The sequence below is a fragment of the Narcine bancroftii genome, chromosome 5 (assembly GCF_036971445.1).
Source record: "Narcine bancroftii isolate sNarBan1 chromosome 5, sNarBan1.hap1, whole genome shotgun sequence".
Taxonomy (NCBI): domain Eukaryota; kingdom Metazoa; phylum Chordata; class Chondrichthyes; order Torpediniformes; family Narcinidae; genus Narcine; species Narcine bancroftii.
The window spans coordinates 156,520,767-156,535,962 of NC_091473.1; positions in this window are offsets into that span (position 1 = coordinate 156,520,767).

Consider the following 15,196-nt stretch of genomic DNA (forward strand, 5'->3'; position numbering starts at 1 on the left):
ACGGGGAATCAGAGGCGGGGAATGAGAGGCAGGGAATCAGATGTGCGGAATCGGAGATGGGGAATCAGAGGCAGGGAATCAGAGGCGGGGAATCAGAGGCGGGGAATCAGAGGCCGGGAATCAGATATGGGGAAACAGAAGCGGGGAATCAGAGGCGGGGAAACAGAGGCTGGGAATCAGGTATGGGGAATCAGATGTGGGGAATCAGAGGCGGGGAATCAGAGCTGGGGAATCAGAGGTGGGGAATCAAAGTTGGGGAATCAGAGGCGGGGACTTAGATATGGGGAAACAGAGGCGGGGAATCAGAGACGGGGATTCAGATATGGGGAATCAGAGGTGGGGAATCAGAGGCAGGGAATTAGATGTGCCGAATCAGAAATGGGGAATCAGAGGCAGGGAATCAGAATCAGAAGCAGGGAATCAGAGGCCGGGAATCAGAGGCCGGAATCAGATGCCGGGAATAAGATGTCGGGAATCAGAGGTGGGGAATCAGAGTCCGGGAATCAGAGATGGGGAATCAGAGGCAGGGAATGAGATATGGGGAATCAGAGGCGGGGAATCAGAGGCGGGGAAACAGTGGCGAGGAATCAGATATGGGGAATCAGAGGTGGCGAATCAAAGGCGGTGAATCAGAGATGGGGAATCAGAGCTGGGGAATCAGAGGCAGGGGATCAAACACGGGGAATCAGAGGCGGGGAATCAGAGCTGGGGAATCAGAGGCGGGGAATCAGAGTTGGGGAATCAGAGGCGGGGAATCAGAGCTGGGGAATCAGAGGTGGGGAATCAGAGTCGGGGAATCAGAGGCAGGGAATCGGATGTGCGGAATCAGAGATGGGGAATCAGAGGTGGGGAATCAGAGGCGGTGAATCTGAGATGGGGAATCAGAGGCGGGGAATCAGAGGCAGGTTATCAGACACGGGGATTCAGAGGCTGGGAATCAGACGGGGGGAATCAAAGGCGGGGAATGAAGCTGGGGAATCAGAGGCGGGGAATCAGATATGGGGAAACAGAGGCGGGGAATCAGAGGCGGGGAAACAGAGGCTGGGAATCAGATATGGGGAATCAGAGGTGGGGAATCAGAGGTTGGGAATCAGAGGCAGGGAATCAGAGGCTTGGAATCAGATGCAGGGAATCAGATGCGGGGAATCAGAGGCGGGGAATCAGAGCTGGGGAATCAGAGGTGGGGAATCAGAGTTGGGGAATCAGAGGCGGGGACTTAGATGTTGGGAAACAGAGGCGTGGAATCAGAGGCGGGGAAACAGAGGCGGGGAATCAGATATGGGGAATCAGAGATGGGGAATCAGAGGCAGGGAATCAGATGTGCGGAATCAGAGATGGGGAATCAAAGGCAGGGAATCAGAATCAGAAGCAGGGAATCAGAGGCCGGGAATCAGAGGCCGGAATCAGATGCCGGGAATAAGAGGCCGGGAATCAGAGGTGGGGAATCAGAGTCCGGGAATCAGAGATGGGGATTCAGAGGCGGGGAATGAGATATGGGGAATCAGAGGCGGGGAATCAGAGGCGGGGAAACAGAGGCGGGGAATCAGATATGGGGAATCAGAGGTGGCGAATCAAAGGCGGTGAATCAGAGATGGGGAATCAGAGGCCGGGAATCAGAGGCAGGGAATCAAACACGGGGAATCAGAGGCGGGGAATCAGAGCTGGGGAATCAGAGGCTGGGAATCAAAGTTGGGGAATCAGAGGCAGGGAATCAGATATGGGGAAACAGGGGCGGGGAATCAGAGGCGGGGAAACAGAGGCGGGGAATCAGATATGGGGAATCAGAGGCGGGGAATTAGAGTTGGGGAATCAGAGGCGGGGAATCAGAGGCTGGGAAACAGAGGCGGGGAATCAAACACGGGGAATCAGAGGTGGGGAATCAGAGGTTGGGAATCAGAGGCAGGGAATCAGAGGCGGGGAATCAGAGGCGTGGAATCAGAGGCAGGGAATCAGAGGCGGGGAATCAGAGTCCGGGAATCAGATATGGGGAAACAGAGGCGGGGAATCAGAGGCGGGGAAACAGAGGCTGCGAATCAGATATGGGGAATCAGAGGTGGGGAATCAGAGGTTGTGAATCAGAGGCAGGGAATCAGAGGCTTGGAATCAGATGCAGGGAATCAGATGCAGGGAATCAGAGTCGGGGAATCAGAGCTGGGGAATCAGAGGTGGGGAATCAGAGTTGGGGAATCAGAGGCGGGGACTTAGATATTGGGAAACAGAGGCGGGGAATCAGAGGCGGGGAAACAGAGGCGGGGAATCAGATATGGGGAATCAGAGATGGGGAATCAGAGGCAGGGAATCAGATGTTCGGAATCAGAGATGGGGAATCAAAGGCAGGGAATCAGAATCAGAAGCAGGGAATCAGAGGCCGGGAATCAGAGGCCGGAATCAGATGCCGGGAATAAGATGCTGGGAATCAGAGGTGGGGAATCAGAGTCCGGGAATCAGAGATGGGGAATCAGAGGCGGGGAATGAGATATGGGGAATCAGAGGCGGGGAATCAGAGGCGGGGAAACAGAGGCGAGGAATCAGATATGGGGAATCAGAGGTGGGGAATCAAAGGCGGTGAATCAGAGATGGGGAATCAGAGGCGGGGAATCAGAGGCAGGGAATCAAACACGGGGAATCAGAGGCCGGGAATCAGAGCTGGGGAATCAGAGGCGGGGAATCAGAGTTGGGGAATCAGAGGCGGGGAATCAGAGCTTGGGAATCAGAGGTGGGGTTCAGAGTCAGGGAATCAGAGGCAGGGAATCAGATGTGCGGAATCCGAGATGGGGAATCAGAGGTGGGGAATCAGAGGCTGTGAATCAGAGATGGGGAATCAGAGGCGGGGAATCAGAGGCAGGAAATCAGACACGGGGATTCAGAGGCTGGGAATCAGACGGGGGGAATCAAAGGCGGGGAATCAGAGCTGGGGAATCAGAGGCAGGGAATCAGAGTTGGGGATTCAGAGGCGGGGAATCAGATATGGGGAAACAGAGGCGGGGAATCAGAGGCGGGCAAACAGAGGCGGGGAATTAGATATGGGGAATCAGAGGTGGGGAATCAGAGGTGGTGAATCAGAGATGGGGAATCACAGGCGGGGAATCAGAGGCAGGGAATAGAATGCGGGGAATCAGAGGCAGGGAATCAGAGTTGGGGCATCAGAGGTTGGGAATTAGATATGGGGAAACAGAGGCGGGGAATCAGAGGCGGGGAAACAGAGGCGGGAAATCAGATATGGGGAATCAGAGGTGGGGAATCAGAGGCAGGGAATCAGATGTGCGGAATCAGAGATGGGGAATCAGAGGCAGCGAATCAGAATCAGAGGCGGGGAATCAGAGGCCGGGAATCAGAGGCCGGGAATCAGATGCTGGGAATAAGAGGCCGGGAATCAGAGGCGGGGAATCAGAGTTGGGGAATCAGAGGCGGGGAAGCAGATGCAGGGAATCAGACGTGGGGATTCAGAGGCGGGGAATCATAGTTGGGAATCAGAGGCGGATAATCAGATATGGGGAAACAGAGGCGGGGAATCAGGGGCGGGGAAACAGAGGCGGGGAATCAGATATGGCGAATCGGATGCGGGGAATCAGAGGCGGGGAATCAGAGCTGTGGAATCAGAGGCGGGGAATCAGAGTTGGGGCATCAGAGGTGGGGAATTAGATATGGGGAAACAGAGGCGGGGAATCAGAGGCGTGGAAACAGAGGCGGGGAATCAGATATGGGGAATCAGACGTGGGGAATCAGAGGCAGGTAATCAGATGTGCGGAATCAGAGGTGGAGAATCAAAGGCGGTGAATCAGAGATGGGGAATCAGAGGCGGGGAATCAGAGGCAGGGAATCAAACACGGGGAATCAGAGGCGGGGAATCAGAGCTGGGGAATCAGAGGCTGGGAATCAAAGTTGCGGAATCAGAGTCAGGGAATCAGATATGGGGAAACAGGGGCGGGGAATCAGAGGCGGGGAAACAGAGGCGGGGAATCAGATATGGGAATCAGAGGCGGGGAATTAGAGTTGGGGAATCAGATGCGGGGAATCAGTGGTGGGGAAACAGAGGCGGGGAATCAAACACGGGGAATCAGAGGTGGGGAATCAGAGGTTGGAAATCAGAGGCAGGGAATCAGCGGCGGGGAATCAGAGGCGGGGAATCAGAGGCAGGGAATCAGATGTGCGGAATCGGTGATGGGGAATCAGAGGCAGGGAATCAGAGGCGGGGAATCAGAGTCCGGGAATCAGATATGGGGAAACAGAGGCGGGGAATCAGAGGCGGGGAAACAGAGGCTGGGAATCAGATATCGGGAATCAGAGGTGGGGAATCAGAGGTTGGGAATCAGAGGCAGGGGATCAGAGGCTTGGAATCAGATGCAGGGAATCAGATGCCGGGAATCAGAGGCGGGTAATCAGAGCTGGGGAATCAGAGTCTGGGAATCAAAGTTGGGGAATCAGAGGCAGGGAATAAGATATGGGGAAACAGGGGCGGGGAATCAGAGGCGGGGAAACAGAGGCGGGGAATCAGATATGGGGAATCAGAGGCGGGGAATTAGAGTTGGGGAATCAGAGGCGGGGAATCAGAGGCGGGGAAACAGAGGCGGGGCATCAAACACGGGGAATCAGAGGCGGGGAATGAGAGGCAGGCAATCAGATGTGCGGAATCGGAGATGGGGAATCAGAGGCAGGGAATCAGAGGCGGGGAATCAGAGGCGGGGAATCAGAGGCCGGGAATCAGATATGGGGAAACAGAAGCGGGGAATCAGAGGCGGGGAAACAGAGGCTGGGAATCAGGTATGGGGAATCAGATGTGGGGAATCAGAGGCGGGGAATCAGAGCTGGGGAATCAGAGGTGGGGAATCAAAGTTGGGGAATCAGAGGCGGGGACTTAGATATGGGGAAACAGAGGCGGGGAATCAGAGACGGGGATTCAGATATGGGGAATCAGAGGTGGGGAATCAGAGGCAGGGAATTAGATGTGCGGAATCAGAAATGGGGAATCAGAGGCAGGGAATCAGAATCAGAAGCAGGGAATCAGAGGCCGGGAATCAGAGGCCGGAATCAGATGCCGGGAATAAGAGGTCGGGAATCAGAGGTGGGGAATCAGAGTCCGGGAATCAGAGATGGGGAATCAGAGGCGGGGAATGAGATATGGGGAATCAGAGGCGGGGAATCAGAGGCGGGGAAACAGTGGCGAGGAATCAGATATGGGGAATCAGAGGTGGCGAATCAAAGGCGGTGAATCAGAGATGGGGAATCAGAGCTGGGGAATCAGAGGCAGGGGATCAAACACGGGGAATCAGAGGCGGGGAATCAGAGCTGGGGAATCAGAGGCGGGGAATCAGAGTTGGGGAATAAGAGGCGGGGAATCAGAGCTGGGGAATCAGAGGTGGGGAATCAGAGTCGGGGAATCAGAGGCAGGGAATCGGATGTGCGGAATCAGAGATGGGGAATCAGAGGTGGGGAATCAGAGGCGGTGAATCTGAGATGGGGAATCAGAGGCGGGGAATCAGAGGCAGGTTATCAGACACGGGGATTCAGAGGCTGGGAATCAGACGGGGGGAATCAAAGGCGGGGAATGAAGCTGGGGAATCAGAGGCAGGGAATCAGAGTTGGGGATTCAGAGGCGGGGAATCAGATATGGGGAAACAGAGGCGGGGAATCAGAGGCGGGGAAACAGAGGCTGGGAATCAGATATGGGGAATCAGAGGTGGGGAATCAGAGGTTGGGAATCAGAGGCAGGGAATCAGAGGCTTGGAATCAGATGCAGGGAATCAGATGCGGGGAATCAGAGGCGGGGAATCAGAGCTGGGGAATCAGAGGTGGGGAATCAGAGTTGGGGAATCAGAGGCGGGGACTTAGATGTTGGGAAACATAGGCGTGGAATCAGAGGCGGGGAAACAGAGGCGGGGAATCAGATATGGGGAATCAGAGATGGGGAATCAGAGGCAGGGAATCAGATGTGCGGAATCAGAGATGGGGAATCAAAGGCAGGGAATCAGAATCAGAAGCAGGGAATCAGAGGCCGGGAATCAGAGGCCGGAATCAGATGCCGGGAATAAGAGGCCGGGAATCAGAGGTGGGGAATCAGAGTCCGGGAATCAGAGATGGGGATTCAGAGGCGGGGAATGAGATATGGGGAATCAGAGGCGGGGAATCAGAGGCGGGGAAACAGAGGCGGGGAATCAGATATGGGGAATCAGAGGTGGCGAATCAAAGGCGGTGAATCAGAGATGGGGAATCAGAGGCCGGGAATCAGAGGCAGGGAATCAAACACGGGGAATCAGAGGCGGGGAATCAGAGCTGGGGAATCAGAGGCTGGGAATCAAAGTTGGGGAATCAGAGGCAGGGAATCAGATATGGGGAAACAGGGGCGGGGAATCAGAGGCGGGGAAACAGAGGCGGGAATCAGATATGGGGAATCAGAGGCGGGGAATTAGAGTTGGGGAATCAGAGGCGGGGAATCAGAGGCGGGGAAACAGAGGCGGGGAATCAAACACGGGGAATCAGTGGTGGGGAATCAGAGGTTGGGAATCAGAGGCAGGGAATCAGAGGCGGGGAATCAGAGGCGGGGAATCAGAGGCAGGGAATCAGATGTGCGGAATCGGAGATGGGGAATCAGAGGCAGGGAATCAGAGGCGGGGAATCAGAGTCCGGGAATCAGATATGGGGAAACAGAGGCGGGGAATCAGAGGCGGGGAAACAGAGGCTGCGAATCAGATATGGGGAATCAGAGGTGGGGAATCAGAGGTTGTGAATCAGAGGCAGGGAATCAGAGGCTTGGAATCAGATGCAGGGAATCAGATGCAGGGAATCAGAGGCGGGGAATCAGAGCTGGGGAATCAGAGGTGGGGAATCAGAGTTGGGGAATCAGAGGCGGGGACTTAGATATTGGGAAACAGAGGCGGGGAATCAGAGGCGGGGAAACAGAGGCGGGGAATCAGATATGGGGAATCAGAGATGGGGAATCAGAGGCAGGGAATCAGATGTTCGGAATCAGAGATGGGGAATCAAAGGCAGGGAATCAGAATCAGAAGCAGGGAATCAGAGGCCGGGAATCAGAGGCCGGAATCAGATGCCGGGAATAAGAGGCTGGGAATCAGAGGTGGGGAATCAGAGTCCGGGAATCAGAGATGGGGAATCAGAGGCGGGGAATGAGATGTGGGGAATCAGAGGCGGGGAATCAGAGGCGGGGAAACAGAGGCGAGGAATCAGATATGGGGAATCAGAGGTGGCGAATCAAAGGCGGTGAATCAGAGATGGGGAATCAGAGGCGGGGAATCAGAGGCAGGGAATCAAACACGGGGAATCAGAGGTGGGGAATCAGAGCTGGGGAATCAGAGGCGGGGAATCAGAGTTGGGGAATCAGAGGCGGGGAATCAGAGCTTGGGAATCAGAGGTGGGGATCAGAGTCAGGGAATCAGAGGCAGGGAATCAGATGTGCGGAATCCGAGATGGGGAATCAGAGGTGGGGAATCAGAGGCTGTGAATCAGAGATGGGGAATCAGAGGCGGGGAATCAGAGGCAGGAAATCAGACACGGGGATTCAGAGGCTGGGAATCAGACGGGGGGAATCAAAGGCGGGGAATCAGAGCTGGGGAATCAGAGGCAGGGAATCAGAGTTGGGGATTCAGAGGCGGGGAATCAGATATGGGGAAACAGAGGCGGGGAATCAGAGGCGGGCAAACAGAGGCGGGGAATTAGATATGGGGAATCAGAGGTGGGGAATCAGAGGTGGTGAATCAGAGATGGGGAATCACAGGCGGGGAATCAGAGGCAGGGAATAGAACGCGGGGAATCAGAGGCAGGGAATCAGAGTTGGGGCATCAGAGGTTGGGAATTAGATATGGGGAAACAGAGGCGGGGAATCAGAGGCGGGGAAACAGAGGCGGGAAATCAGATATGGGGAATCAGAGGTGGGGAATCAGAGGCAGGGAATCAGATGTGCGGAATCAGAGATGGGGAATCAGAGGCAGCGAATCAGAATCAGAAGCGGGGAATCAGAGGCCGGGAATCAGAGGCCGGGAATCAGATGCTGGGAATAAGAGGCCGGGAATCAGAGGTGGGGAATCAGAGTCCGGGAATCAGAGATGGGGAATCAGAGGCGGGGAATGAGATATGGGGAATCAGAGGCGGGGAATCAGAGGCGGGGAAACAGTGGCGAGGAATCAGATATGGGGAATCAGAGGTGGCGAATCAAAGGCGGTGAATCAGAGATGGGGAATCAGAGCTGGGGAATCAGAGGCAGGGGATCAAACACGGGGAATCAGAGGCGGGGAATCAGAGCTGGGGAATCAGAGGCGGGGAATCAGAGTTGGGGAATAAGAGGCGGGGAATCAGAGCTGGGGAATCAGAGGTGGGGAATCAGAGTCGGGGAATCAGAGGCAGGGAATCGGATGTGCGGAATCAGAGATGGGGAATCAGAGGTGGGGAATCAGAGGCGGTGAATCTGAGATGGGGAATCAGAGGCGGGGAATCAGAGGCAGGTTATCAGACACGGGGATTCAGAGGCTGGGAATCAGACGGGGGGAATCAAAGGCGGGGAATGAAGCTGGGGAATCAGAGGCAGGGAATCAGAGTTGGGGATTCAGAGGCGGGGAATCAGATATGGGGAAACAGAGGCGGGGAATCAGAGGCGGGGAAACAGAGGCTGGGAATCAGATATGGGGAATCAGAGGTGGGGAATCAGAGGTTGGGAATCAGAGGCAGGGAATCAGAGGCTTGGAATCAGATGCAGGGAATCAGATGCGGGGAATCAGAGGCGGGGAATCAGAGCTGGGGAATCAGAGGTGGGGAATCAGAGTTGGGGAATCAGAGGCGGGGACTTAGATGTTGGGAAACAGAGGCGTGGAATCAGAGGCGGGGAAACAGAGGCGGGGAATCAGATATGGGGAATCAGAGATGGGGAATCAGAGGCAGGGAATCAGATGTGCGGAATCAGAGATGGGGAATCAAAGGCAGGGAATCAGAATCAGAAGCAGGGAATCAGAGGCCGGGAATCAGAGGCCGGAATCAGATGCCGGGAATAAGAGGCCGGGAATCAGAGGTGGGGAATCAGAGTCCGGGAATCAGAGATGGGGATTCAGAGGCGGGGAATGAGATATGGGGAATCAGAGGCGGGGAATCAGAGGCGGGGAAACAGAGGCGGGGAATCAGATATGGGGAATCAGAGGTGGCGAATCAAAGGCGGTGAATCAGAGATGGGGAATCAGAGGCCGGGAATCAGAGGCAGGGAATCAAACACGGGGAATCAGAGGCGGGGAATCAGAGCTGGGGAATCAGAGGCTGGGAATCAAAGTTGGGGAATCAGAGGCAGGGAATCAGATATGGGGAAACAGGGGCGGGGAATCAGAGGCGGGGAAACAGAGGCGGGAATCAGATATGGGGAATCAGAGGCGTGGAATTAGAGTTGGGGAATCAGAGGCGGGGAATCAGAGGCGGGGAAACAGAGGCGGGGAATCAAACACGGGGAATCAGTGGTGGGGAATCAGAGGTTGGGAATCAGAGGCAGGGAATCAGAGGCGGGGAATCAGAGGCGGGGAATCAGAGGCAGGGAATCAGATGTGCGGAATCGGAGATGGGGAATCAGAGGCAGGGAATCAGAGGCGGGGAATCAGAGTCCGGGAATCAGATATGGGGAAACAGAGGCGGGGAATCAGAGGCGGGGAAACAGAGGCTGCGAATCAGATATGGGGAATCAGAGGTGGGGAATCAGAGGTTGTGAATCAGAGGCAGGGAATCAGAGGCTTGGAATCAGATGCAGGGAATCAGATGCAGGGAATCAGAGGCGGGGAATCAGAGCTGGGGAATCAGAGGTGGGGAATCAGAGTTGGGGAATCAGAGGCGGGGACTTAGATATTGGGAAACAGAGGCGGGGAATCAGAGGCGGGGAAACAGAGGCGGGGAATCAGATATGGGGAATCAGAGATGGGGAATCAGAGGCAGGGAATCAGATGTTCGGAATCAGAGATGGGGAATCAAAGGCAGGGAATCAGAATCAGAAGCAGGGAATCAGAGGCCGGGAATCAGAGGCCGGAATCAGATGCCGGGAATAAGAGGCTGGGAATCAGAGGTGGGGAATCAGAGTCCGGGAATCAGAGATGGGGAATCAGAGGCGGGGAATGAGATGTGGGGAATCAGAGGCGGGGAATCAGAGGCGGGGAAACAGAGGCGAGGAATCAGATATGGGGAATCAGAGGTGGCGAATCAAAGGCGGTGAATCAGAGATGGGGAATCAGAGGCGGGGAATCAGAGGCAGGGAATCAAACACGGGGAATCAGAGGCGGGGAATCAGAGCTGGGGAATCAGAGGCGGGGAATCAGAGTTGGGGAATCAGAGGCGGGGAATCAGAGCTTGGGAATCAGAGGTGGGGATCAGAGTCAGGGAATCAGAGGCAGGGAATCAGATGTGCGGAATCCGAGATGGGGAATCAGAGGTGGGGAATCAGAGGCTGTGAATCAGAGATGGGGAATCAGAGGCGGGGAATCAGAGGCAGGAAATCAGACACGGGGATTCAGAGGCTGGGAATCAGACGGGGGGAATCAAAGGCGGGGAATCAGAGCTGGGGAATCAGAGGCAGGGAATCAGAGTTGGGGATTCAGAGGCGGGGAATCAGATATGGGGAAACAGAGGCGGGGAATCAGAGGCGGGCAAACAGAGGCGGGGAATTAGATATGGGGAATCAGAGGTGGGGAATCAGAGGTGGTGAATCAGAGATGGGGAATCACAGGCGGGGAATCAGAGGCAGGGAATAGAACGCGGGGAATCAGAGGCAGGGAATCAGAGGTTGGGAATTAGATATGGGGAAACAGAGGCGGGGAATCAGAGGCGGGGAAACAGAGGCGGGAAATCAGATATGGGGAATCAGAGGTGGGGAATCAGAGGCAGGGAATCAGATGTGCGGAATCAGAGATGGGGAATCAGAGGCAGCGAATCAGAATCAGAAGCGGGGAATCAGAGGCCGGGAATCAGAGGCCGGGAATCAGATGCTGGGAATAAGAGGCCGGGAATCAGAGGTGGGGAATCAGAGTCCGGGAATCAGAGATGGGGATTCAGAGGCGGAAAATGAGATATGTAGAATCAGAGGCGGGGAATCAGAGGCGGGGAAACAGAGGTGGGGAATCAGATATGTGGAATCAGAGGTGGCGAATCAAAGGCGGTGAATCAGAGATGGGGAATCAGAGGCTGGGAATCAGAGGCAGGGAATCAAACACGGGAAATCAGGGGCGGGGAATCAGAGCTGGGGAATCAGAGGCGGGGAATCAGAGTTGGGGAATCAGAGGCAGGGAATCAGATATGGGGAAACAAGGGCAGGGAATCAGAGGCGGGGAAACAGAGGCGGGGAATCAGATATGGGGAATCAGAGGTGTGGAATCAGAGGTTGGGAATCAGAGGCAGGGAATCAGAGGCGGCGAAACAGAGGCGGGGAATCAGATATGGGGAATCAGAGGTGGCGAATCAAAGGCGGTGAAACAGAGATGGGGAATCAGGGCAGGGAATCAGAGGCAGGGAATCAAACACGGGGAATCAGAGCTGGGGAATCAGAGGCGGGGAATTAGAGTTGGGGAATCAGAGGAGGGGAATCAGAGGCGGGGAAACAGAGGCGGGGAATCAGATATGGGGAATCAGAGGTGGGGAATCAGAGGTTCGGAATCAGAGGCAGGGAATCAGAGGCGGGGAATCAGAGGCAGGGAATCAGATGTGCGGAATCGGAGATGGGGAATCAGAGGTAGGGAATCAGAGGTGGGGAATCAGAGGCGGGGAATAAGAGGCCGGGAATCAGATATGGGGAAACAGAGGTGGGAAATCAGAGGCGGGGAAACAGAGGCGGGGAATCAGATATGGGGAATCAGAGGTGGGGAATCAGAGGTTGGGAATCAGAGGCAGGGAATCAGAGGCTTGGAATCAGATGCAGGGAATCAGATGCGGGGAATCAGAGGCGGGGAATCAGAGCTGGGGAATCAGAGGTGGGGAATCAGAGTTGGGGAATCAGAGGCGGGGACTTAGATATTGGGAAACAGAGGCGGGAAATCAGAGGCGGGGAAACAGAGGCGGGGAATCAGATATGGGGAATCAGAGGTGGGGAATCAGAGGCAGGGAATCAGATGTGCGGAATCAGAGATGGGGAATCAGAGGCAGGGAATCAGAATCAGAAGCAGGGAATCAGAGGCCGGGAATCAGAGGCCGGAATCAGATGCCGGGAATAAGAGGCCGGGAATCAGAGATGGGGATTCAGAGGCGGGGAATGAGATATGGGGAATCAGAGGCGGGGAATCAGAGGCGGGGAATGAGAGGCGGGGAAACAGATGCGGGGAATCAGATATGGGGAATCAGAGGTGGCGAATCAAAGGCGGTGAATCAGAGATGCGAAATCAGAGGCCGGGAATCAGAGGCAGGGAATCAAACACGGGGAATCAGAGGCGGGGAATCAGAGCTGGGGAATCAGAGGCGGGGAATCAGAGTTGGGGAATCAGAGGCGGGGAAGCAGAGGCAGGGAATCAGACGCGGGGATTCAGAGGCGGGGAATCATAGTTGGGAATCAGAGGCGGATAATCAGATATGGGGAAACAGAGGCGGGGAATCAGGGGCAGGGAAACAGAGGCGGGGAATCAGATATGGGGAATCGGATGCGGGGAATCAGAGGCGGGGAATCAGAGCTGTGGAATCAGAGGCGGGGAATCAGAGTTGGGGCATCAGAGGTGGGGAATTAGATATGGGGAAACAGAGGCGGGGAATCAGAGGCGTGGAAACAGAGGCGGGGAATCAGATATGGGGAATCAGATGTGGGGAATCAGAGGCAGGTAATCAGACGTGCGGAATCAGAGATGGGGAATCAGAGGCAGGGAATCAGAATCAGAAGCGGGGAGTCAGAGGCCGGGAATCAGAGGCCTGGAATCAGATGCTGGGAATAAGAGGCCGGGAATCAGAGGTGGGGAATCAGATTCCGGGAATCAGAGATGGGGAGTCAGAGGCGGGGAATGAGATATGGAGAATCAGAGTCGGGGAATCAGAGGCGGGGAAACAGAGGTGGGGAATCAGATATGGGGAATCAGAGGTGGCGAATCAAAGGCGGTGAATCAGAGATGGGGAATCAGAGGCGGGGAATCAGAGGCAGGGAATCAAACACGGGGAATCAGAGGCGGGGAATCAGAGCTGGGGAATCAGAGGCTGGGAATCAAAGTTGGGGAATCAGAGTCAGGGAATCAGATATGGGGAAACAGGGGCGGGGAATCAGAGGCGGGGAAACAGAGGCGGGGAATCAGATATGGGGAATCAGAGGCGGGGAATTAGAGGCGTGGAAACAGAGGCGGGGAATCAGATATGGGGAATCAGAGGCGGGGAATCAGAGGCTTGGAAACAGAGGCGGTGAATCAGATATGGGGAATCAGAGGTGGGGAATCAGAGGCAGGTAATCAGATGTGCGGAATCAGAGATGGGGAATCAGAGGCAGGGAATCAGAATCAGAAGCGGGGAGTCAGAGGCCGGGAATCAGAGGCCTGGAATCAGATGCTGGGAATAAGAGGCCGGGAATCAGAGGTGGGGAATCAGAGTCCGGGAGTCAGAGATGGGGATTCAGAGGCGGGGAATGAGATATGGAGAATCAGAGGCGGGGAATCAGAGGCGGGGAAACAGAGGTGGGGAATCAGATATGGGGAATCAGAGGTGGCGAATCAAAGGCGGTGAATCAGAGATGGGGAATCAGAGGCGGGGAATCAGAGGCAGGGAATCAAACACGGGGAATCAGAGGCGGGGAATCAGAGCTGGGGGAATCAGAGGCTGGGAATCAAAGTTGTGGAATCAGAGGCAGGGAATCAGATATGGGGAAACAGGGGCGGGGAATCAGAGGCGGGGAAACAGAGGCGGGGAATCAGATATGGGGAATCAGAGGCGGGGAATTAGAGTTGGGGAATCAGAGGCGGGGAATTAGAGTTGGGGAATCAGAGGCGGGGAATCAGAGGTGGGGAAACAGAGGCGGGGAATCAAACACGGGGAATCAGAGGTGGGGAATCAGAGGTTGGGAATCAGAGGCAGGGAATCAGAGGCGGGGAATCAGAGGCGGGGAATCAGGGGCAGGGATTCAGATGTGCGGAATCGGAGATGGGGAATCAGAGGCAGGGAATCAGAGGCGGGGAATCAGAGGCGGGGAATCAGAGGTCGGGAATCAGATATGGGGAATCAGAGGCGGGGAATCAGAGGTGGGGAAACAGAGGCTGGGAATCAGATATGGGGAATCAGAGGTGGGGAATCAGAGGTTGGGAATCAGAGGCAGGGAATCAGAGGCTTGAAATCAGATGCAGGGAATCAGATGCGGGGAATCAGAGGCGGGGAATCAGAGCTGGGGAATCAGAGGTGGGGAATCAGAGTTGGGGAATCAGAGGCGGGGACTTAGATATTGGGAAACAGAGGCGTGGAATCAGAGGCGGGGAAACAGAGGCGGGGAATCAGATATGGGGAATCAGAGATGGGGAATCAGAGGCAGGGAATCAGATGTGCGGAATCAGAGATGGGGAATCAAAGGCAGGGAATCAGAATCAGAAGCAGGGAATCAGAGTCCGGGAATCAGAGGCCGGAATCAGATGCCGGGAAAAAGAGGCCGGGAATCAGAGGTGGGGATTCAGAGGCGGGGAATGAGATATGGGGAATCATAGGCGGGGAATCAGAGGCGGGGAAACAGAGGCGGGGAATCAGATATGGGGAATCAGAGGTGGCGAATCAAAGGCGGTGATTCAGAGATGGGGAATCAGAGGACGGGAATCAGAGGCAGGGAATCAAACACGGGGAATCAGAGGCGGGGAATCAGAGCTGGGGAATCAGAGGCTGGGAATCAAAGTTGGGGAATCAGAGGCAGGGAATCAGATATGGGGAAACAGGGGCGGGGAATCACAGGCAGGGAAACAGAGGCGGGGAATCAGATATGGGGAATCAGAGGCGGGGAATTAGAGTTGGGGAATCAGAGGCGGGGAATCAGAGGCGGGGAAACAGAGACGGGGAATCAAACACGGGGAATCAGAGGTGGGGAATCAGAGGTTGGGAATCAGAGGCAGGGAATCAGAGGCGGGGAATCATAGTTGGGAATCAGAGGCGGATAATCAGATATGGGGAAACAGAGGCGGGGAATCAGGGGCAGGGAAACAGAGTCCGGGAATCAGATATGGGGAAACAGAGGCGGGGAATCAGAGGCGGGGAATCAGAGGCTGGGAATCAAAGTTGGGGAATCAGAGTCAGGGAA